The sequence below is a fragment of the Topomyia yanbarensis genome, chromosome 3 (genome assembly GCF_030247195.1).
Source record: "Topomyia yanbarensis strain Yona2022 chromosome 3, ASM3024719v1, whole genome shotgun sequence".
Lineage (NCBI taxonomy): Eukaryota > Metazoa > Arthropoda > Insecta > Diptera > Culicidae > Topomyia > Topomyia yanbarensis.
The window spans coordinates 247,032,168-247,058,203 of NC_080672.1; the positions used below are offsets into that span (position 1 = coordinate 247,032,168).

Here is a 26,036-nt window from a genome sequence, read left to right on the forward strand (position 1 = left end):
AGAACGCATTCAACAGCGCAAGCTGGGATGCCATCGCGCTCTCGTTACACCGGCTTAGCCTATCGGTGGGTATGTACCGGATCCTGGAAAGTTACTTCCAAAACCGCGTACTGCTATACGAGACCGATGCCGGTCAGAAAAGGGTTCCGATTACCGCCGGAGTCCCGCAGGGCTCGATCCTAGGCCCGGTGCTATGGAACCTCATGTATGACGGGGTTCTGAGACTGAAGTTCCCTCCTGGGGTCAAGATCGTCGGCTTTGCCGACGACGTAACCTTGGAAGTCTACGGGGAGTCAATTCCTGAGGTAGAACTAACCGCAGAACACGCGATCAGCACGGTGGAGGAATGGATGAGCGCGAGAGGCCTGGAGCTCGCTCATCATAAGACGGAGGTAGTTATCGTCAACAACCGCAAGTCGGCACAACATGCAGTTATCTATGTGGAAGAAGTCGCGATCACTTCACAGCGAAGTCTGAAGTCCCTCGAAGTCATTATAGACGACAAGCTGACCTTCGGCAGCCATGTCGACTATACATGCAAGAGAGCGTCGACTGCTGTTGCGGCTCTATTGAGAATGATGTCCAACAGCTCAAAGGTGTGCGCCAGTAGACGTAGGTTACTGGCAGGCGTTGCCGTATCTATCCTCAGGTACGGCGGACCGTCATGGTCAAGAGCACTAAGGGTAACCAGTTACCTACAGAAACTGGAGAGCACCTACCGCGTGATGTGCCTCAGAGTGATATCTGCCTACCGCACGGTATCACACGATGCATCCTGCGTGATAGCGAGCATGATGCCAGACGGGCTGGTCATTCGGGAAGATGAGGAGTGCTTCGAGCTACGTGCAAATAGGGGAGCCCGCGAGCGCACCAGGGTGACCTCGGTCGCCAGGTGGCAGCGTGAGTGGGACAACTCCTCGAAAGGTAGGTGGACCCACCGGCTGATACCTAGCATATCGAGCTGGGTGGGAAGACCCCATGGGGAAGTTCACTTCCACATGACACAATTCCTGTCAGGCCATGGCTGTTTCCGACAGTACCTCCACAGGTTCGGGCACGCGGAGGTCCCAGTCTGCCCGGACTGCCCAGGTGTAGACGAAACTGCCGAACACATACTGTTCATATGTCATCGGTTCGACGTCGAAAGAAGAACAATGCTTGACGTCTGTGGCTGGGACACAACTCCTGATACCCTTATTCAGCGGATGTGTCAATCGGTGGAGAAGTGGAACGCAGTCTCGGCTGCTACCATCCAGATTGCCAGTAGGCTACAGGTAATCTGGCGAACCGAGCAACAGATGACGGGCACGGCTAACTAGTGACTGGTTAGCTGGAGCGAAAAAAGGCCAAGCGCAAAAAAGGGAGTGAATGGTCTGTTCATACCGAGGCAGGTTTGGCGCAGCGACTGGCAACCGCGTAAGGGGTAAACCCAGCCACCCCGAAGCAAGACAGAAGAGTGAGTGCATAGGCGTATAAGTGGACTGCCTCATGCCAAGACGGGAGGGTCGTAGCGTAGTATGTTGGGACTTAGCTATCGATGCGTCATGGCGTGGCAGAGGAGTGAAAGTGTGATCATCCAAGTCAGTCTCACACGGCATGTTAAGGGTGAGCACAAAAGTCAGCCTCACATGGTATGGTAGAGGCTAGCACAAAAGTAAGCCTAGCAAGGAATGAAAAAGGTGAGCACACAAGTCAGCCTCGCATGGTATGTCAGAAGTGGGGCCTAAGAAAAATGTCCCACATGGGATGCCAGGGGGAGTGACAGAGGTACAATAGAGTGGCACGATTGAGAGTGAATCAGATGATAGGGTGAGCACACAAGTCAGCCTCACATGGTATGGGTGGGACGAGCACAAAAGTAAGCCTAGCAAGGAATGAGTAAGGTGAGCACACAAGTCAGCCTCATACAGGACGTATGTACGCGTGAGTGAGAGTGAATGTACATCCATCCCCCCAGAAGTAATACCGAGAGGTAGTTTCTGGGAGGAATGATGGCGGAGCCCAATGGAGTTTAGTCGGTATTAATGGCAGCGTCACCATTCGAGCCCGACACGCCCCCAGTGCACCCCGTGTGGTAGATTGGACCCTACCAATAGCACGTGTACTGGGCTAGGACGTAAAGGTCTTCTCCATTGTAAAAAAAATTAAAGGGTTGTGTACAGGACACGACCACGGTGACATTAAAAATATAGCTTTTTTATCTATCACACATATCGACACACGTTCTTGTTCACTCGCCTGTTTTCATATGTTACAATTTGCTATATACCCTCCCCATTAAAACATAATTTATTGAAGGTCTTTTAACGGTAATCTATTAATTAATAAAGTATCTCACTAGGTGATTGGCATTATTTGGCTGATCCATCTAGTAAAAATAGGCTGGTCTGTCCAGAAAATATATTCAAAAGAAAAGTTCCATATTGAGAGCTGTGATGAGGAAACCCACGCCCGCCAACGGAAATATACGGATTCTCCATAAAATATGAAATTTCATTTTCCATTTAAATTTTCAATAATGTACTAATGAACTTAAGTAAACAATCTTAAGTGTAAGTATTTCTTGATCGATTAGTGGTGGAAAAATGAAATTATTTGATAAATTACATTGTTATGCAACGTTCGCACTACCAGTTAAAACGGGTTTTTATGCTATCTTGGTGACATTTTTCTTGTTGCTAATTATTAAAACGTGTTATAACTCTGTAGTGTAAACATTGTATTATTAAACCAATTCTGCAGCGTTTTATGTTATATAGGTGTTTTATGTGGTAATAGGACTGACATAATTATATCTTCAGTACAGCGGTTTGTTTCATAATTTAAAACAGATTTATTTTAAAATTTAAATTAGTATACCCAACCGTATTTGTTGTATACCTTAAAACGCAATTAGAACTGTGTTTTAAATACATAGGGTAGGACAGATATTCTGACTGGTTTAACTGGGAAAACAATTTTAAGTCCAGTAACGCTTAAGACATGGCTTGAATTTGAATCGAAAAAGAACACCCGCTTCAACTGCTGCTGGGACGGTAAGTTCTGTTTTAAAATTTTCCGTTGTGTGCAGTACGAAACAAAAGTGTTTGAAATTAGAAAACAAAAGGTTCTGCTGGGAATGTGATTGTTTCCGATGCAATTACACTCAGATTTTTCACGCAGGGGATACAGGCCGTGTAAATGAAAACCGCGTAAATTTAAAAAAAAAGCGTGGATGAAAACCGCGTAAATTTCAAAATCCGCGTAAAAAACCTGAGTGTACTCTCCTATATAAAATACTACGCTGCTGAACAGTGCAATAACTACAGAAGCACGTTGTCAGATGCCTTACTGATAAAAAACATATAACCGAAATATGAAACATGAAAACCAATTGGCTCTTTACCCTACGCATGCATAAAAAAAAATATATTTTTTTCAAACGCAACACTCTTAAGCAGCACACACCGTATTGAATTAAATCCAAACCACCCCGCCCACCCACTTTGCAAACCATTCTGTGACACCATGCTGGTACCCGACAAATCCGCACACGGCCACCGCTGCCGAAAATGCATAGCGTCTACCGCTTATTGTAGTGCCCAGACGCTGCAGCCATGATCTTACCCATTCGACATAAGAACAAAAACTGATTCAAACGGGTACGCGTCACCTCTATTTATAAACTAACCGTATATGGTTTAGTCACTTAGGTGCGAGTGTGTGCAAATGCCAACGTTACCGAAAATCGATAGCGCTTATTGCATCGCCCGGAGACGACGTTGCTCGTGTGAGATAAGAGCAACAACTGATTTAAACGGACATGCGTTGCTTCTATTTATGACTTTTCGTGTTTCATTGAGCAACTAAGCTGCCCTCTTTTGACGGCTGTGTCTGAGAAATCTGCCTCACGAATGGTATTTTTCCCGTTTTTTGTGAACTTTTTAATTTTACCAATTTCCAAAAGTCTACTTTTATTGGGGAGATATTAAATTATTACCAATATTTAAGTTAGGTGTTTCTGAATCGGTTGGTGTATGAATGATTAAAATCCATCTAGTAATATTGGAGTTATAAGCGTGCAAACCTTACATAGTTTCGTTACATGGGAGATAGTTTAGATTTTAGAATGACACCTAGCCCCAGATAGTGGAGTAAGACATTTTTAATGTCAAAATACTGTACCATGCGGTGTGCAGGAGGACTTTTTTATTCAGTTGGTGCGGCAAGGTGAGACATTTTTATTTCGAAAGGATCAGTACCGTGTTTAGTACATTGTAATGTAATACCCTATTCTTCTTTAAAAAGCTCGAGTTCACTCATTTACGGATATTTTTTATTATGATTTTTTTTCAGATCGAACACCAACAACATAATATCATGGTAATCACCCAGCAAGAGAACGCAGTGATAATGGACCAACAGAAAACACAACATCAAGATGCTCGGAAAGGACTTTCTCTTTCGGTATGTATTTACCAGTAGCATCCCTCCTCCAAACATTCCTTTGCATATCTAAATGTCTTTATCAATTCACAGAACAAACATAATGGTACGTCATGTTCAATCGGCTAACCGTTTGGAATAAGCGCTCATCATCGGTTTCATGGCAGGGAAGTGAGCAGGCAAAAGAAGGCATCGTTTTTTCCGCAAGGTCGCTCTGGTCAAAATTTCAGCGAATTGCAAGAAATAAACCACCTGAGGGACAGTACCCGTGCTGATTCAGGACGATTTCCCATACTTTGTACCTTGCTATTGAATTTTAATACCCGATCGAAACGATGGCAAGCGCTGCCGATAACTGGGTCAAAAAGACGACGGATCAAGAAATTTCTGCACTCGGTAAGTGTTTTTTTGTTATAACCTATTTTTGAAGCGATCATTGGGATGGGATTTGAATTTTTCTTTTTAATACAAATAGGTTAGCGAACTGAGTACATATCAAAGGATTCAGAGCCGGCGGCTTGCAGTCCAGAGAAAGAGAAAAACCTAGTCCACCGGCAGTAGAACCAAAGATGCACCTGATGTTTGGAGTTCGGTATCTACGGAAATTCTGACTCTAGCAGCTCCTGAAGAAAAACAAACTGCAAGAGAAAATGGAGAAACAGCTTCCTCCGCGGAAGATGCAGAGTCATTCAAGTAAGTCGAAATCTGCAGAAAATTTTGATTAGGACATAAGGAACATTGAGAGCCTCTCTTTGTTTACTTTCTCTTTCGATTATTATGACGTCACTATAACATTTTGCACTAATTTTCCAGTACATAGCCGATGGTTTTTACTAAAATATTAGGCAAAGAGTTGAGTACTAAATATTGAAACGACCGAGTTATAAACAGAAGAGAAAGACCCCAAAGAGAATCTCATTGTTGCTTACGTCCTATTCTAAATTTTCTCCCGAAATATTTAGTATCAGCTTTAAAATTATCCATGACTAATCTTTTAGCCCGGCGGATGCAAGTTTGCTAATGTTCGCTAAGGTCTAGTAGAATCAAAGCTGGATTTGGAGGTGCAGCGGAAGGATTCTTCTTCGCCGGGTGGTTGGTTAAAACTTTCGAAGCTTTGCACATGAAGCCGGAATTACTTCAGGGAGTCTATGCGATGGGTTTCAACGCCCCTTCCAAGATTCAGGAGATGACTCTACCTACTTTGTTGGCCGGTCCGCCACGGAATATAATCGCCCAGAGTCAGTCGGGAACAGCAAAAACCGCTGCCTTCGTGCTGGCAATGCTCAGTTGAGTCCATCAGTTAAAAAACTATCTGCAGGTGATTTGCCTTTCCCCCACGTATGAGCTGGCAATTCAGAAGGGGGAAGTAGCTGCCAAAATGGCCAAGTTTTGTCCGGAAATCAAACTTCCTTACGCCGTTCGCGGGGAGTAGACCGTCAAAGGGGCGAAGCTGACTAATCATATCATCATCGGAACACCCGGCAAGCTAATGGACTGGGGTATAAAGTTCAGGACGTATGACCTAGTTTTCCCTTTTTGTACTGGACGAAGCGGGTGTTATTGTCGGTGTTCTTCTTGGCCACGTACGAGCGCGAGGTGATGGAGTTTGCTGAGTACATCGTACCCAATCCGATCGTCATTCGGCAGGCGCGGGAGCAAGAATCACTCGATAACATCAAACAGTACTACGTCAAGTTCCGCAACCAGGACGAGAAATTGTGTGATTACCGTGAGACAAGCGATCATTTTCTGTCATATGCTGTATAGGACAGTTGTAAACTCCAAGTAAACTTATTTTCAGAACTGTTAATCGATCAAAACAGGTACGCAAAACGGCCGGTTGGTTGACCGGCAGGATGTCCCAGAATGGTCACTCGGTAGCGGTACTGTCCGGTGATCTAACGGTGGAGCAACGGTTGGACGCTCTGGATCGATTCCGAACCGGACTAGAGAAGGTACAGATTATAACGAACGTTTTGTCTAGGGGTAAGTTCCACCACTTGATTCTGGCTACAGCACTAGGTTACGGAGAGATTCTTTCGTCTTAGGTATCGACGTCGAACAGGTGACCATTGTCGTCAACTTCGACCTTCCGATGGATCAGCAGGGACGAGCCGATTGCGAAACGTATCTACATCGAATTAGACGCACCGGTGGATTCGGTAAGTGTGACTCATTCTTGTGGTCCTATAGATTGTATTTCTTCCCACTTCTTTAGACTATCAGCACCGGGCGTGAGTATAAGCAATTTACCAACCGTCATCATAACACGACACCGCACCGGCGGTTGGTAAACAGGTTGGGAAATGGAAACTTATCGTTTCGGTTTACAGCGAGTGTCTATATTTGGTAACTTCTTCCAACCGACGCCAACGTTGCTATTCGCAGAAAGGAGGTAAAACAAAGGAAAATGTAAAAAATAGGATCTCGCGATAAATGTTATGCAGAAGTGTTCTGCGTGAATTTTGATTCGACTCGTGAAAGATTTTTATTTTAAATAAAATTATGGATTGAGCTCAATAAATAAAACTATCGGTTGTGAGACAATAAATTATTTGATTGAATTCAATACCATTTTTTTTAAAGTTTACAGAAATTAAAACAATTATTGAAATTAAAAGTTTATTGTAACTTTAATGAAAATATACTTTCAAACCTCGATTCACACCAATTATTTTGTCGTTTGATACAATGAACAGCATTTGTTTGTATTCAATTACCCACAGTTTTGATTATGCTGTATGTTTTCTGCGTGGAAGTAAAAATTAGTGCATCTAAGCAGCTCGGATTGAACTGGAAGATGTAGCATTATGTCAAGCTGGGCATGATGTGTCCCAGGATCCGATTGATGGGATGCTAGCAAGAAGCGGAATTTCATTGGCTTTGAAGCTTGTAAAAGCCCGAAAATTTTTATATGTGGAGGCCAATACGAAAGCTAATGATAGTGTCCAACGACAATCGAAACTCGCTGCGAACAAATGGTGATGATTCTGGGGACTGTGGAAACTAAGCTTCGAGAAGAAAGAAAATGCGTGTATTTTTCTCGCGCAAAGTTTTTAATTCAGGACCAGTAGTAAAAATTTGCATTTAATTGCTAATAGGTACGCATGGCAGGACACAGATCACACCTGTTACACCATCACCATCTCATTTCATCCGGTGGTTCATCATATTTTCGAGGGATAATATTGTGTTGTGGTGTACAGTCGTGATTCGCTGGTTGGACACTTTTTAACTGGATTGCTTTTAGTTGGACCTCCGCTAGTTGGACCATTGTCCAACTAAAAAGCATCTGAACGTCAAAATCTCGTGCCAAATTTACTTTGACAATCAATCTGACAATATTTAGAGATAAGAACAGATGCATTTACACTGCCAACATCTTCTTTGGAGAGTTTTTGACATTTGTCAGTCGGTCCAACTAGCGAATCAAATTGGTTAGTTGGACAAGGCTGTGGCCCAACCAGCGAATCACGACTGTATACTACCCAAGATCGCTTATTTGCCCCGTTTTCTATGGGATTTCCTATCTTCATGGGACTGACTTGCGATCATAGGCAGTATAGTGAAATGCATGAACGTGAATGCACTTGGAATTCAATTCACTTAGTCTGTAAATAAGGGGAGGGCGGGAGTAGACGGGGTTTGGTGGTTGTACTTAACTTATAAAAATGATATTTTTAATACATTTTAACATTTCTAATATTGTTCTTAGAAACAGTAACACGAAATGTAATTAACTTTATAATTTATTGTTGGGCAATGAAATTGCTTGTTTCAAGACGTTTATTATAAATTTACTAGAAGTATTCCGCGTCGAACAATGTGGAAATGTCCTATAATTCTAGGATAGCCACTTTTGTTAATTCGTTGCAATAGTTTTTGACTTACTCCGACAATTTTGTGCAAACTGTGGATACATGGATGTGGATTTGATGACCAATTTGGTAAGCAGCGAAATTTGGCACTACCCCGCAGGACCGTTGTTTGAAAACAAGATTCCGTGTTATGTCATTTGCCATACTGATAAATTGGAATCAAATTTATAAATTTTGAGCAATAACTCATTATTTGATTCTATCTTTGGAATTACCGTATCGACGACAAAATGTTGAATTCACCAATACCAATTTGCTCCAGGGTACGCACTTAATGTTTATTTCTTGAAGTAGATGTAGTTGTAGTTAGTATTTCAGCTCCAGCGATACAACCGATTGTAATTAGAATTAGTTGTGTTATTGGCGCCGGAATACTACACAGTTAAGCTTTTTCGGGAAATCGGCCGGAATACGAATTACGATACGAATTAGAACCAACCAGAGTTTCCGATTGAACTTTACTTTACCCATAGGTGCACGCAAAATTCATATATCGATTACTGGAAGCCTATTGGCCGATAGTAGCGCCGGCTAGCGGCTACTTGTTGCCAAAGGCCTTGTTTATGTTATAAAGGCTCGCACAGAGTGAACCCAAATCTACCTATCGAACAGTCAGATGGCTACCTATCGTGCAAAGTAAACAAATATTCTTCTTTCGGAGAACATGCAAGAAATGTATTAGTTAGTTAATATCATGGCGAAATATTTCAATCGTCGAAACAAGACACTGTATTCAGTTTATTATGCTTTTTTGTAACAATGTAAAATAAATTACATGGAATAGTATCAAGAATAAAGTGCTATAAGCCACAAAACAGTGGGTTTTCAATTCACTCCATATTAATTTATTGTGTAACTCGGTTGAAGTCACTCAAAATTACAGCAAAAATTATGGGTGCCAGAAACAAAGAAGATGTCATCATTTTAGGCAGCGTTGCGCAGTCCTCTGTACGGGACTCTATAATACCACAGACACTAATTGTTGTTTGCTTAAAAAAGATAGTTATATGTTTTACACATACAATCTGAATTGGATGTCATTTATTAATAGCAAAAGTAAAATTACTTTTGGTATGGGTCAAAATCCACATTGAGGGGAAATTCCGGAGAAACTATTGTTGGCTCAGCGCAATTCACAGCAGTCACGAAAGAGTTGACGATACTCCTTTTGTTCACGAGCACTAGATGTGTTTGGTGAATATTGGTTTGGAACTTCCTCTCAACGTGAATTTTGATAATTGTCTTTTAAGCACAAATCTCCGATCAACATGGGGAACGTGCTATTTGAACCAGTCGCTACTGATTCCTGATTCTAGTTCTAGGTTAGTTAGATGAGATATGATTACTATAACAACGTGCTCCATGTATCAACCTAGGCAAAAACGCATTTTACGCAAGTAAATATTATTATTGAATCCACACATAAAATACCATCACTTAATTATTTTTGTTTTACTGTATACTGTTCTGCCCAAGTTGTACAGTAATGTTTTCATTTCGAATGGTTACAGTCCAGCGTACCAAGTATTCATGAATAAGCCCACTATTCTGCGATTCAAAATTGCCTTTGAATATACTTAAAACCCAGATATGTTTACCCGGCTATGCTGTATACAATATGACCCCAGCTGATGGACATTTGGGCTACAAAATTTATGTAAAAATCAGTGTAAACGTCTATTACCTGGGGTATGGCAGTATTCTCACATACATTAACACGCAATTTTTCTCCCATCCGAATATATTTGACTGCAGCGTCTGAAGGACGTACGTCAGATGGCTTCCGTATAATTTGGTAAAACCCAACTTTCTCTGGCTTTTCAATATAATATTAGCTCCTCTTCAAAGGCTTCGAAATACATAAAAACGAAAGCGTATTCGAAACTGATCGTTCGTATAAACTGTTTCCGCAAAACAATCGTTGAATGGTCGTAAAGGTTCCTTCTCTGCAAGTTTGTTTGTAATATCTAGCATGAGATCCTTTTCATTACACTCCTGATTCAGAGCGGCCGTAGTATGTGCTACAGACAATAACTTCTGGGTAAACATTATTTATTAGAATTCGTTGTCCGTTCCGAACCCATAACATTTCTTAGAATTTTTATTACATAGAGAATTTTAGCATATTTGAACAAAAAATGTCTTACAATGTTTATTGCTTCAAACGGCAAAATTAATGGTATGAGCATTTTTTTCATTGAAACAATAATTAACTTTTAATCTCAATAAACATTTCCAGTTTGAATAATTTTACAATCATTGCAATAAAATATTTTTAGAAAAGAGAACGATGTTTGTTACTAAAATGGTTTTATTGAATTCAATAAATAAATGTATTTTCTTTCTAGCAATATTTTTTTCACTGAATAAAGTCCATATCATTAAAAAACGATTATTTTATTGCATGATTGCAAAAAAGTGTAACGTTGCTATAATAACAACTACCGGTGTAAAAACAGATTATTATTTTGGAAACCTATTTACCAACGACCGGTGCGAAAACGGGTGCCTAAATAAAATATTATCGTTTAGCGTAATCAAAATACACACGCATTTGCTTACGCACCGGTGCTGATAGAACGGAATCACCATCAACCTAGTGAGCAGTGATCGAAGCATGATGATTTGCAGATCAATCGAAAAAGACTTCTGGAAAAAGATTCAGTTGCTAGACGCGAACTCGGACGAAATTGAAAAGATCGCACCGTAAAGTGTTTTCGACCAGACTGGTGAAAGGCTCCTACGCTTTTTTGGGTCATACTTGTTTTGATTCTGAATTTATAATTTTATTATATTTTTTTATATTTTTTTTCTTCCTTGACCTGACATAAGGTATACAAATGTAACCAACAGGGTATCGTAAGCTAATAAATTTACAATTACAATTACAATTTAGCTCTACCCAGTTCTATCCAAACATTTGAAAAGGGCCTAACTGCAAAATGTAACAAATTGAAATTTCATGTTTTCTATTAACAAATATCTACCCGAGCACGTACATAACGCAACATTTGATTATGAAGAATGTTGATAGCGATTTTACAACAATTTATAAAAGAGCCTAATTGATTTTTATGACCGAACTGATTATGAAAGGACCTAACTGATTGAAAATTGCCTAACTAGCAATACACTCGTTTTAAATGGATTATAACGTATTATTGTATTATAACTGATTGCAAAAGGCTTATAACATCTTTTCCATAATTTACATACAGGGCCAATCTGATTTTATGATGTTCAATGGGGTCAATCTGACCATCAAATTAGAATTCAGTTAATTCGTCTATCTTTCGGTGTAATATCAGACTTGAACAGCATTTTTTGTGTGAGGTATTCTGCCGCTAGAAGCATAACTGTCCCATGTGCTATGGGAATCCCTATACACATGGGACAATTATGCTTCTTGCGGCAGTAATACAAGTAGTAGCAATAGGCGCAATCAAAAGAAATAAAATAGTAACGATTTTCCAAATAGGATTATAATGAATCTGACCTTTGACAATTTTCTCAATGTTTACGTTGTGCAGATAAGCCCTTTTTAAATGTTTGGTAGAGTTGGTTTCCTTACGTTGATGAGCAAAGTTTCGCGAAATGTGCATTTGTTAGAAATAGGATGTAATTCAAGGATTGTATAGCGCATGTTTAATGGTCATTCCGCAAGTGATGTAGAAATTATTCAGAAGCACATAGACTCCGCACTTGACATTGCAACTTCCATTGAACCCAACACGGCACATCTACTATTTGGTGATTACAACCAGCCTGGACTTCTTTGGAAAAGCACTCCTTCCGGGTATGCTTTCCCAGACCCTTCTGAATCAACCTTTTCGAGGGCGAGTACTATCTTACTGGACGGAATGTCTGTACTGAACATGCGACAAATGTCTACAGTGAATAATAGGCGAAATCGAATCCTGGACCTCCTGTTTATAAATGAAGAAGCTTCAATGAACTGTACGGTATCAGAGGCACTTGAGCCTTTAGTTGCTGTAGACGCACATCATCCTCCACTTCTGATAACGCAGATTTGTCCGCAGCTGGTTCTCTATGACGAGATGGAGGATGTCAGGGAGTTCAACTTTTCGAAGACTGACTTCTCTAGGCTTCATAACTCACTACAAACAATCGACTGGGAGACTTTCTTGAATTTCGCGATCGATGTAGATGCTGCCGTAGAAAAACTCTCACTGGTGTTAAAACAGCTTTTCAGTATACATGTGCCTGCACCTCGTCCCCGAACAAAACCACCATGGTCCAACAACCGGCTACGTAAACTGAAAAGATTGCGAGCTGCTGCGCTTCGACATTACACTATTCGAAGAAACCCAATCACAAAAAGGGAGTTCACTATAGCCAGTAACAGCTACAAAACATATAACCGCTTTCTCTACTCAAGACACGTAGCACAAACCCAATCGAACCTAAAACGAAACCCAAAACAGTTTTGGTCTTTTGTGAATGGGAAACGTAAAGAAAATGGGCTTCCTTCCAGTATGTTCCTCGCAGGTGAAACGTCCAATACTCCCAGCGGTATCTGTAATTTGTTCGCAAAACATTTCTCGAGTGTGTTTAAAAATGAATCGGCTAGCTCAACTCAGGTGGACTGTGGCCTTCAAGATGTCCCTCGCGATGTAATCAATTTTGGAAACATTCAATTTACTGACGAAGACATTATGGCTGCCATAAGCAAGTTAAAGTCCTCTACATCGGTGGGGCCAGATGGGATTCCTTCCATTATACTGAAAAAATGCGCAAGCGCATTGTGTACACCTTTTCGACTATTCTTCAACCAATCACTGTCGCAATCAGTGTTTCCCGTGTGTTGGAAAAATTCAGTAATGTTTCCCGTTTTTAAAAAAGGTGATAAGCAAAATGTTGCGAACTATCGTGGTATAACCTCGCTCTGCGCTGGATCAAAGTTGTTTGAGATCCTAGTAGGAAATATGCTCTTTCGTGAGACCAAAGCATACATATCGAAGGACCAACATGGTTTTTTTGCAGGCAGGTCAACAACCACCAATCTAGCCCAATTTACATCGTACTGTATTAAAAACATCGAAGATGGATCACAAGTAGACACTATATACACTGATCTTAAAGCTGCCTTCGATCGTGTAGACCACTCTCTTCTTCTGGCAAAGATCGAGCGACTGGGTGCTCCATCAAATTTTACAGGATGGCTTAAATCATATCTCATAGATCGTTCTCTGTCCGTGAAATTAGGAAGTAACGTGTCATATAGCTTCATCAACTTGTCGGGTGTACCTCAAGGGAGCAATCTCGGACCGTTGCTTTTTTCTTTATTCTTCAACGACGTCTGCTATGTTATACCCCCTGGGTGCAAACTCATATATGCTGATGATCTCAAACTCTTTCTCATTGTGCGGTCAATAGAGGACTGCATCGAACTTCAGCGACATCTAGATGCTTTCTGTAACTGGTGTAATCGCAACTTGTTGGCTCTCAGTGTGTCCAAATGCTCTATAATATCCTTCACGCGCAGAAAAAATCCAATTCTCTGGAGCTACAACATCGCCGGCCAATTGCTAGAGAGAGTGTCAGTTATCAGAGACCTTGGTGTACTCCTGGACTCGCAACTGACATTCAGAAACCATTACTCTCACGTTATAGCACAGGGAAATAGAAACCTTGGCTTCATAATAAGAATCGCCAACGAGTTTACTGATCCATATTGTCTGCGGGCATTGTATTTTTCACTTGTTCGGTCTGTCCTGGAAGCTTCCGCAGCCATTTGGTGTCCTTATACGAGTATTTGGACTAACAGAATTGAAGCAGTACAAGCAAGATTCCTCCGTTTTGCTCTTAGAAATTTGCCGTGGCGTAACCCAACAGAGCTACCACCATACATTGATCGCTGTCGTCTGCTCGATATGGAAACTCTGGCAAAAAGGAGAAATACATCCAGAGCGATATTTGTTGGGAAAATATTGACTGGCCAAATGGATGCCCCAGATATTCTCTCACAAATCAACATTAACGTACCCCCCAGAAACCTTAGATCACGTAACTTTTTAAGACTAGACTTTCAGCGCACCGAGTACGGTCAGAACGAACCCATAAGGGCGATGTGTAATGTTTTCAATAGTGTGTATGACCATTTCGATTTTTATGTTTCTAGTGATGTTTTCAAGAATAGACTTAGGAGATTGACTTAGCTTATAAGATTATGTGAAAATATTTCTGTAATGTTATTGAAATGCTGTATACCTTGTATGTAATTTTGTTAATTTGTAGTGTCAGTTCATTGTTATTGTAGGAAAAACATGCGAAAAGATTATGGGTTTTTACGCGCATTCGAGGTCTGCTTCTGAAGTGAACCTTGAAATGGGCTTTTCCCATACAACAACATTAAATTTCATGTAGACCAACATGGGTCAGATGAAAAATGGAAATAAATAAATAAATAAATAACTTTCAGTTAAATGGACTTTTAAGAACCCGAGTTTGTTTTTTTATTTTATTTTGTCGTTGAACGGCCAGTAGAGAAAGCGGTGGAAAAATTATCCGAAAGACTAACCTTGAAGCAGAAGATGAAAAATATTTTGCTCATTATCATGTGAATCAAAATTCCAAGAAGACAAAACATAGCTATAAAAACACAAAAAGATATCCTAACTGATATATGCTTTGAAGCGATTCAAGGCGAAAGCGACTGGGTTTGAATTTAGTATATTTTTACATTTATTTATTCCTTCATTATTTTCTTATATGTTCATTTTTTTCTGGGGAAAATTTTCATTAGGTCGTATCGTAAGTAACAATGTTATTCTTTTTGTTTACTTTTTACTCTGTAATAAACCAAGCCGCTTAAACGTTTGCCTCTTCGTTCTTTGCATAATGTGCTCGACGAAACCATCGTCTCTCGACATGTGCTGAAACATATGTGAAATGTTTATGTTAATGCCTATAAACCGAGAAACTATTCATTAATTTATTTACCAATTTAATTATTTATTGGTGTATTAATTTCTCTATATATTTATTTATTATTCATTTATATTTTATTAGTGTTAGATGTCTCACAATCCTTTCTGATTATTTAGGTTGAATTTTCCTTAAGCGGGTCTGACAGTGAAAAAATTAAAAAAAATCAAATTTTTATTTTTGGATATTTTGGATCCCTAAGACAAGAAATATATGCCTAAGAAAGGATTTACTCGAATTCAACTTGGTTCGACTGCTAGAGCCCATCAAACTACCAACTATCAATTTTCATATGAGGGGGCTGATAAAATCGGGTCTTCAGTGTATTTAATATTTTATGTTTTTTATTTTATATTTAATATTTATTATTGAATATTTAACATTTGATATTTAATATATAAAATGTAATATTCAATGTTTAATATTCATATTCAATGCGTGATATTTAGTATTTAATGATCAATGTTTTATATTTGGTATACAATACTCAATGATGATGAATGCTCTACCAGACTCGTCACACAAATGTCACATAAATGCGCGCATCACATAGCAACGCTTGAGAACTTCGTGATAATACAAACCCGGTCGCAAACGTGATCATTCATACACACCGGCACCCACCGTCTAGCATACAAAAAAGCAGCCTGGTGATTAAGTAAACGTGCTATAGCACAAACGGTATTCTTGAAGTACAGCAGTTGTTGATCCGATTGGTTGACGATTCGTTTGACCTTCGGTTTCCTTAAGTGACCAATTTAGTTATATAATATAATCCAGTAATTTGAAATCACGGTTCAGACCATGGAACACTTTCCCGGGATTCCTTAAACCTTCTCTAGTGTTTCATGCACTAAGAATTAACACGAATTACTTATGGCAGTAAATTTGAATTACGATTCTCACAATTGTTATACCAAAAATAGGTTTGTATCCGTACTGATTATTGGTAGCATTCCCTGAGACTTCCAGAACCATTAGTAGTAGCCATCATAATCGATTTTTAACGTCAGCCAAAGTTTAAGTTTTCTTTCGTCTCCGGTATAGACCTCCACAATAGCAAGCATATTTAATTTCAAATAGAACCCTATGGAGATAAGATTACTTAACGCGCCAGCAGAATCAGAGATAAAAGTCATAAATGCATTTTTTAGTTTTCTCTATTCCTATTCCTGGAACATGAGCGGCATAGATTAGGACGAAAGGCATTGTTTGCACTTTCTGCTTTAGGCAATTTTGAGGTGCCGTCTAGACGGCAGAAACAACGACACGACTAGACACTGCCATTCCAAAACTGTATCGCAAATCTGACTACCCCTCAGTGACTCAGGTAACTGGTAATGTCAAATTTGATATTTAGTTGAAAAATGCATGCAACTAGCAGCACTGATAAATCTGTTATTTTTTCTAATAATTGTTATGTGGATTAGGGACGTTTCGATATTAAAATACATCGATACTTAGAATCGATACTGGTATCGAATGTAAGTACTGATACTTTCGATATAATCGTGGTCGTAGTATCGATACTTGAAAGTATCGCCATTCGATTCCGCACTTCTACAGTGGCTTAATTCCGTGAATTAGGTAATCTACAATCTACAGTTAACGTTTTGCTCTGCTCCTGTGAACAGAAAAACCCGTTCGACAAATATCTTTTGTTAGTTTTATTCGTTTGATGTTGGATCCAGTCGACGATTCTGTTAGACGTCGAATGTCAGAAAAGATAAACAATAAATAATTGGCTGATCAGAAAGTCTCATGGACTGTCAAATAATAGGTAATGTTCGGAATCGATTTTTTCATCAAATGCGATTGGTGCTCCAGTTATTGTAGCAACTCAAATGCAACAACCGATTCCGCAATGGTTTAGCCTGAATAGGTAATCACATTTCACTCGGAAATAATTCTAAAATCATTCAGAATTCCGAATCGAATACTTCCAACTACTGGTTCTTTCGATTCTTTTCGATATTGTAAAGATTGTATCGATATCAGTAAAGTATCGTGCTTGAAGTATCGATACCAAAAAATCGAGTATCGGAAACAGAAGTATCGATTGCGTACTAGTATCGAAAATATCGCAACGTCCCTAATGTGGATACGGTAGCTACCGTTGCAACCCCTGGTTACGTAGTGGAAAATATAGAAACAAAACACGGATTATGTTTTGTACAAAATGGTGCAAATAACCTTCTGCATTCAAAATAGTGATTTCTTATTTAGAAATTTTGCAAAACGTGCTGGCGAAAGACTTGCTTAGAATTGTTAAGCGAATAGGTAATATTGTTTTATAATTTTGTTATAATTATAGGCCTTGCATGGTTTCGTTAGTTTTTTAGATTCTCTGGAATCGAACAATGTGTTGGGAATTAATATTTCACTGAATCGCTTTACCAAATGCAATTTTGGGAAGAATTTTGTGGTCGTTTGTGCTGCCACACAAGGGCAAGCGGCAAATATGTTTCGCCACAGGATCGCGTAAAAACATGCCATCCTGTACCACCGATACGCTATTGAGCATTGCAAGATGACGTCATATGAGTAAAAATGCTCGAAAAAATGACAGTTTAGTGAGCTTGTTTACATGGTGTTAGAATTAGAACCGAGTTTCTTGTACTGGATGAAACCAAAAACCAAAAAGTCCATGTAAACAAGCTCTCTGAGCTGTCAGAAAAGTGAGGTTATACATTTTCATGCAATGCCCAATTGTAATTAAATCTGTGCGAATACTTCAGAACACGCAATGCGGGATTCGTATGTTTAGTGGAACCGCTACCAACGGTAGCACCCCCAAAACGTGAATTCTTTACCAATGAAGATCAAGACAACAAACGTGGAAACAATCGTCTGCAACAGCAGGCAAATGTTAATGTGAGAGAGTAGATCTATTTTATGGATTGAACATATAGCACCAACCTAACAAGATTAATTTGTAGGTGCGCTAGGCGAATCAAAAAACAACAACTGCCTTCAGTTCAAAATGCAGCATAACAGCGCAGCATAGCAATTTCGGTTGTTGGGAGCGGTCAAACAGACAGTGGAATTAACTGGCAGGTTTGTCAACAGAAAGCACAAAAACTGCTTTGATGGCTCAGTGACAGCAACACGAGACGATCAATACATCGAGACTCGCTGAATTGCGTTACCCAGTGCAATTTTAGAAAAAATTGTGTTGCTGTGGTTCCTGCCACTACATAATTTCAACCGGCAAATATTTTTCGCCATAGGACATAGCAAAAAGAATTCTGCATGATAAAAAGATTATGTATTTCATTTAGTTTCTTGAAAAACAGTTATAAAACGCTAAGATTTTAATTGGCTTTCGCTCAGGAATCACTCAAAACTTCTGAACAAGACTTACGCTGTAAACAAACAATAAATAAAATTTTAATAAATGATGCTCTCATCCAACATACCTTGAATTTTAATCAATCTCTTCAAAATCATTGAAGTACTGAAATTGTACGAACTCCAAGGCAAAATTTCCGCAGCTGAAATATTTCGCATTGCTCGGATGGTAATACTTGCTATGATAGTCCATCAATATTATGGTTGCAGTTGAAAACTGGAAAATCCAACCAGCGACAATCATATTTTCTCTGATTCTAAACAATGGAATCACGTCGGAAGTGGTGCGCTGTTTACGTACAATGATGCGCTATCCAGCGCACTACTGCCGACATCATGGATTAGTACTAAACAGGAGAAAAACCGATTGTCGCTGGATGGATTTTCCAGTTTTCAACTGCAACCAGAATTTAAAAACTCATCCGACAAACATCTTTCGTTAGTCCGATTCGTTCGATGTTGGATCGAAACAACGAACGTCAGAAGAAATAAACAAGAAATGATCAGAAACATCTCACGGATTGCCTAATATCGAAGACCACAAATTATGCAGTCTTCGCTAATATCCAAAGTAGAGCCCTCAGCCCAAACGTAATTGTACTTTATTAATCGTTCGGTAATTTGCTGCATGTATCAAGGAGGTATGGTCAGGATGGTTATCTTGTCGAAATACTTCTGTACGATTACGGCCTAATTTTCGGTGAAAGATTCTTTCATCTCCTTGTGCAAAACTCCCATGAGCGTCGCAAAGTCCAGATAAAGTTCTGTCGAAACACAACTAGATAAACTGATTCTTGCTCACGGTAATCAACTCCATTCATAGATAAAATCAATGTATAATCGAAGCTTAAATATAATTCATCAATATACTAATCGTTCTTGCGCTGAAATATGTAGGCGATCATTAAATGTACTGCGACCGAGTGCAAATGGAGTTATATTTGTAAGGAGCGGAAGCTCGTGTTGGACAACACAGTCGGGCTCACCTTTCAAAAACGAATAATGGTGCCTAGTAAGTGGACGAAACATTATGTCCCAGATTGGTAACGCTGAAGAACGAACGATTTAAAATTATTTAAATGATAGAATCACATATTACAAAAATCTACAAAATATGCGAAAATTCTAATACTGAACTCCTAGTGAAAACTCGTATCTATGGAATCACCTGTGATGTAAATATAAACAAAGCAGTGATGCGTGATAAATTATTTATTTACTATGTCCCAGGGGTTACTCGATGTACTGGTAACTGGCGGTAAATGACTCGGACACTTTTTATAGGCAATTTTACATTGAGTTGTAGGTCGTGTCGTTGGCAGAAAGATAAGGAAATAAATAGCAATAGCACAGGTCTCCTAAATAAACTTTGTAATTGCCGCGTCATACATAGATTTAGAAAGCTAGGGATTTTGTCTCTCTCTGTTACATGAACAAACCTTATTAGTTATTAAGAAAATTTGTATATAAATTTTATTTTTTGAATATAATAAACAGTCCAATTGTAACAGTGGAACGTGCTAGTTGTGTTGTCCGAAATCCGGAGTAAGTGTTAAATCCGAAAAGTAGAAGCAGGTGTGTTGTATCTATCCGAAAGGCCGTAATATCACCATTAATTCAATAGGATCCCTTCGTTCTCATGGGCAAACCCACGCCTTTTCCGAAGGAAATCCGATTTGAATTAATCTTATAACGACGTAGCCCGGCCAGCTACACCTAGGGTTTGCTTCTTAATGGTCAAACGCCGATTTAGACTTACGATTCGGACAATTACAATAGATTTGGTTTGAGCGAATTTCGATAATTTCCCTGGGTCTTCTAGAACAGGTAGAAGCAGCCAATTTAGATAGAAAATGGCCAACCAATGATTTAAATTTCCGATTGCAGGAATTGTGCTGTCTAAATTGGTCAGACTGAACTTCCCCGAGACATCTGGAATCGTCACAAATAAGCATTATGATTAATCACGCTCGAAATATGATTCACGCTGAGTACGTCACTTCCCTGAGAGCTTCATGAATGGCAAATAGGTTTACAATTGTTACCGATTTCATACACATCCGTGATGAATTAATAAAATACATCATTTAAAACATTCAAATGACAGCAGAAATATAAAAAAAGTAATAAACAAAAAATAGCTGATGTCGTTTTCCAGTTATCAAAAGCGACATCTAACAACAAACACACAGACTAGTTTTCGCGAGCAAATGTCAAAATTCCGCACGGAAGAAGGAAAAATATTTCGCGACCTCATTTCGCAAGAGGTGCATACTAAGTTCATGGTAATACTGTGTAAAGCATGTATATAATTTTCATGACTGTAATGTAGCACTGTTTTTTCTCCCAAAATTTCTCGATTCTCAGCTTTCGTGAGCGTGTGCTTTTTTGATAAATGTGTAAACCGAAAACAAGATTATTGTTGGCAACAACAATTAATTAAATTAAGTGCATTATCATGATTTTGAACCTGCCCAATATCTTTTATTTAATATCTTATTTTAGGCGAGACTATCAACTGTTTTCGTTTAATCTGTGTGTGAATATGGGTTGATCCAATTCGGACCTTTTACCATACATACGAAATGATACGCGATCACGAAAAACCGTTTGAGAAGTCGAGCTTTCAGGAAAAGAAAAGTTTTCGCAAATCGGTTAACAGATTTCTACGTTTATAGCTCATAACCCTAGTAACAATTGAGGTTTTTTCTTGAAAACCTTCTTAAAACTTAGAGTGCACTTGTAGTGTGCTATAAAACTTAAAATGTTACTTGGAAACCTATTGCTAGGTAATTTGGCCCAACTTTTACTTTTTATGAAATATTTGCCACAAAATTTTATATATCAAAGAGAACTTTTCAATTCACAATTCGAAACTTAGTGAAAATTAAATAGGAATAACTTGGGTCAACGTAGGCATTTATTTCCATTGCAAAAATCGATAAGACATGGGTGGTCCTAATTGGAACAGGGTTGGGGTAATTCGGACCTTTCATGTACTTTTGCATAGAACCCTTAATACACAATACGGTACGATATCGGAAAAAGTTACCTTAGAAAAAATGTGCGCCATTGATCAGGCTTTCGGGAAAAATATTTATTTGTGCATCGGTTTTAGTTATATAGCTCTGAATTGGCCGACCCCCAATGATTACTGTAATTAAATATGACATAAAAAATTTACCGAACATTAAATATGACATACAAAATTGAAAATTAAAGAATTTAAGCTGAAATTTCAAAAAATAGGATTCCGGAATTAAAAAATCATATGATTAATATATGAGAAAATGAAAAATTGATAAATCTAAGAATTTAAAAATTTAAGAATTCAAAGATTTAGAAATTTTAAAATTCAAAAATTTAAAGATTTAAAAATTTAAAGAATTAAAGATTTGAGATTTGAAATATTTTGAAATGTAAAAGAAAATTTTTTAAAATATTGAAGATTAGAAAATTTTGAAAGTTAAGGATTTAATAATTTTGGATCTTTAAAATTCAAAATAAAAATTTAAAACATGAAAAATATATTTTTATTTAAAAGTTTATAAATTATATTTTTACAAACCATTTTCAATTATTCTTGATGATGAAAGCCATCATTTTTTTTTAAAAGTGCTGTATTAGGGCAGTTCACCACTAACAATAATAATATATTCCATATTAAATATAAAAAGTGATTGAAATTTATTTTTATTATTCTGTAGTACGTACGCTATGTTAGCAATGTGAAAGGCATTTTTTCTTATTTTTTAATGGGTCCATAGAAGTTAAATTTTAAGATAATTCTAAACTAAATATGAGTTAGAAAGGTGATCTGATTCGCAACGGATAGGTGACCATTGATTCACCGTAAACCTCCTGAATTCGCGGTTGCGGCACGGAACGAATAAAATTGTGGTATAATCCTGTTTTTCGAATAAAATTGCTAATAAGAAAATGAGGTCATGACAGTAGAAACATTTAACAGTAGTTACCACATTTTAATTATTTATGGCTTAGCGCTGCTCACAACTCCCAATGCTTCACAACCCCCCAACGTCCCCTATTTCGAGGTGTGCCTGTACCTTGAAAAGTACAAAATGTTAGGACAATCTCGACAAACACGTTTGCTATTGAGTGGCATAATAAAACAAATAAAATCATCAGCTTGTTGATCACCTCAAACAAATTAGCATAACCAACAAATCACAAAAATATTTCAGGAGCCTGAAACCGGCGGCGCGCCCCTCTTAAAATTAAATTTAACTATATTATGTATTTCTCTATAGAACTATTTATGTAAAATTTACCTCCAGAGCGCGCTGACACTAAAAAAGGTGTGATGTAGAAATCATCTGTCAAAACGCATGTGTATTATAAAGCGAGTGGAAAAAATCTTTTTTTTATATTAAAACGCTTATTTTAACATTCACAGACAACTGCAAACAGGTAATAAAAACAAAATCCTTTATGATAATATAATGTTCTGTACCTGGTGTAATAATAGATTTGGAGAAGATCACAAGAATCATTTTCCTTGACGTGGCGATCACAACATGGATAAATTTTGTATAGTACAAAGTTGTGGTAAACGAAGTTGTCAACTATTCCCTGTTCCTCATAAAGGCAGCAAAGTTTTCGGAAAATGGAGTAAATATATGAAGCTAAGCGGTGAATCAAAACACAGAATATGTGGAAGTCATTTCAAGCCGAAGGATTTCATCATAGGTGAGCAGTCAAAAATTCCAACCGTGAATATTTGTTTATATGAATCTTTTTAAAACAGTCACAACCCAGAAATTGAATCGCACTGCAGTTCCATCGGTTTTTCCTTCCCATAGAGCTGTTGATGGAAATGCGTTATCAAAACACGGATGTTGTTTTTTAACTTGCAAAACACGCAAGCAAAAATTTCTGAATCGTTTCCCTCCTGTAACTCGACCAAGCATTCGTCACAAGTGGATTGTAGCACTAGGGTTAATGGATCACGACATATCATGTTTGGGGCGCCTGCGTATTTGCCACAAACATTTTCAAGCAACAGATTTTTCAATTGGCAAGTATTCTATGGAAACTATATGCATATTCATAATTTAAACCATGTTTTTACAGAAACAAAACGGTATCTTAAACCAAACGCAGTTCCAAGTCTTAAAATCAGGCCACTGATTTCGCTAAAAAGGAAAATTTACATCGAGAGAGGTAACACTGCAGAACAAACTCCAGAGCACGGATACGCAAAGTCTTAACTACCCACGAAGTAGTGTAATGTGTTCTATCAAAGGATGCACGGCACAAGCAGGAAATGGAATCATGCTACATAAGGTTCCTCCGCCAAATGCAAATATCTTCATAAAGTGGGCTCGCGTTCTTAAATCGATACATTATCCTACAAAACATACACGTGTGTGTAGCAGGCACTTCTTGAAATCAGATTATACTGCAGGTTCTGATATAAACAGCATTTTTGAAATCAATTGACACGGATCTACTTACAGGTGGAAAGCGGTTAAGACCAGGATCATTTCCGACCCAATTCCTTACGACATCCCAAGCGCTTCAGATGTCGAATCCATACAAACGTACCTTTCGATCGTTCAAGCGGTTATCTAAAACGTCATCCAACCGAGATTCCGATTGTTACGAAGGAAGGACATTAGTTAACAGCAGTCCGACATATACAAAGGATTCGCAAAGCGTGACAGGGAATGCTCCCATTGAAAATTCTTTATTAACTGGACATAGTACACACTCTGAAATCCCTGTATTAAACAAGCAAAATTATTCTACCGACGTAGAATTTGAAGAACACTTAGATCCATTTTGTCGTGACTAACGACTTACCTTTCAATATAGGGGCCCCTTTTCAAAATTTCGGCAGAAAAATGATGTAAGATTTTGAACGCTTATATCTTTTGTTGTACTGAATGGATTTAATCAATTTCTTCGGCATTTTGTCGAAAATATTTGTACCAATGTTGTATTAAATTTTGGAATATGTAGGACATTCATTATCAACGGAAAAATAGTGTTTTGAAAAATCTTTCGAAAACGACTCGGAAAAGTGAAAATTTTCAGCCCATCCCGCACAGAGCCTTCAAAATGGTGCAGCAAATGAACAATAAAATAATGAAAAGTTTATATATAGGTTCACTACATGTTTGTTCCTTTGATTATTCGTATTGGGTTGCTTGACGAGAGCAGTTGGTGGGGGAAAGCCGGCATATTAGTTTTGGTTATGCCGTTAGAAGCCGGACGGAAAGGAAAGGCTCATGCACGCCACGAGAACGAGCGAGAAAGCGATAGTAGTGCATATTAGCGAAAGCGTTACGTACATTTTGAACCTTAATAACTTTTCTTCTACTAAACGGATTGCCAATCTTGTTTCATAAATCGGAAGGAAAACGTTCAACGCTTGCTACCGATACGTTGTTTGCTATATAAAATTTGTTTAAATAGTTCAAAAACTACTTTAAATGAGAATCAACATTAATGATAAAACCTATAAATAGGGGTGTCGCAGCTTTTCTCAAAACCAGACGTGTGTAAGACGCAGTGCATAACAGACGTGCGTGGTCGTGAGAAGCTGCATCGGACGACCAATCAAATCAGCTACCATCGGAGAGAAGCAGAAAAACGTTGGTGGAGGTGGTGGCGGTGAGAAGGCCAAAAAGCCAAAGGCTAAGAAACGCAGTCACTGAAAAAGCGGTAGTAACTGCCACTAAAAATGCCACCAAAACATCGAAGACTGCAAAGCGTACTCATTCGGTGTGAGCTGCGAAAGGGGAAAGATCGTATGGATGTACGCAAAAAAAACAATCGTCGGCAAGGTTTGAATTGTTTTAAAAGATTCCCGTCTTGTATCAACATAGTTATCCACAAACCGTCCTTATTAGGACGAATGCAAAATGGAAAAAGAATTTAATTAGAAAGTTTCTTTTATTAACTAGTATTAAGTTTGCGCTTGGTAATTCTGTACTTTTACCAGTGAATCATGAGAAAATGTTTTTCTAATCTACAAACCCGAAGGTTTTTGCAAATCCTTCCAAGAAAATCAGTGAATGTGGCAACTCTGCTACTAAGCGAAAGCTACACCAAAACGAATGATGAAAATATTTTCATTTATCGAACAAAAGGACGGCCTTCCATCTGCATTGTAAAGTCTATAAATAGGAATACCATGATGAAAACTGTGCTCATTCGGTGTGAGCTGCGAAAGGGGAAAGATGTATGTACGCAGTAAAAACAATCGTCGGCAAGGTTTGAATTGTTTTAAAAGATTCCCGTCTTGTATCAACATAGACAAACCGTCCTTATCAGGACGAAGGCAAAATGGAAAAAGAATTTAATTAGAAAATTTCTTTTATTAACTAGTATTAAGTTTGCGCTTGGTAATTCTGTACTTTTACCAGTGAATCATGAGAAAATGTTTTTCTAATCTACAAACTCGAA

At 38.4% G+C, this 26,036-nt stretch overlaps 1 long non-coding RNA gene and 1 pseudogene across 1 annotated transcript; both read left to right on the forward strand.

The window, feature by feature from the left end:
• Nucleotides 1-2,881: 2,881 nt before the first annotated feature.
• LOC131691375 (uncharacterized) lies at nucleotides 2,882-5,206 on the forward strand. Its single transcript, XR_009305755.1, has 4 exons — nucleotides 2,882-4,209; nucleotides 4,336-4,446; nucleotides 4,519-4,821; nucleotides 4,901-5,206. It is a non-coding gene; the product is annotated as an uncharacterized LOC131691375 (long non-coding RNA).
• Nucleotides 5,207-5,421: 215 nt separating this feature from the next.
• On the forward strand, nucleotides 5,422-6,663 carry LOC131687840 (DEAD-box helicase Dbp80-like; annotated as a pseudogene).
• Nucleotides 6,664-26,036: the final 19,373 nt, after the last annotated feature.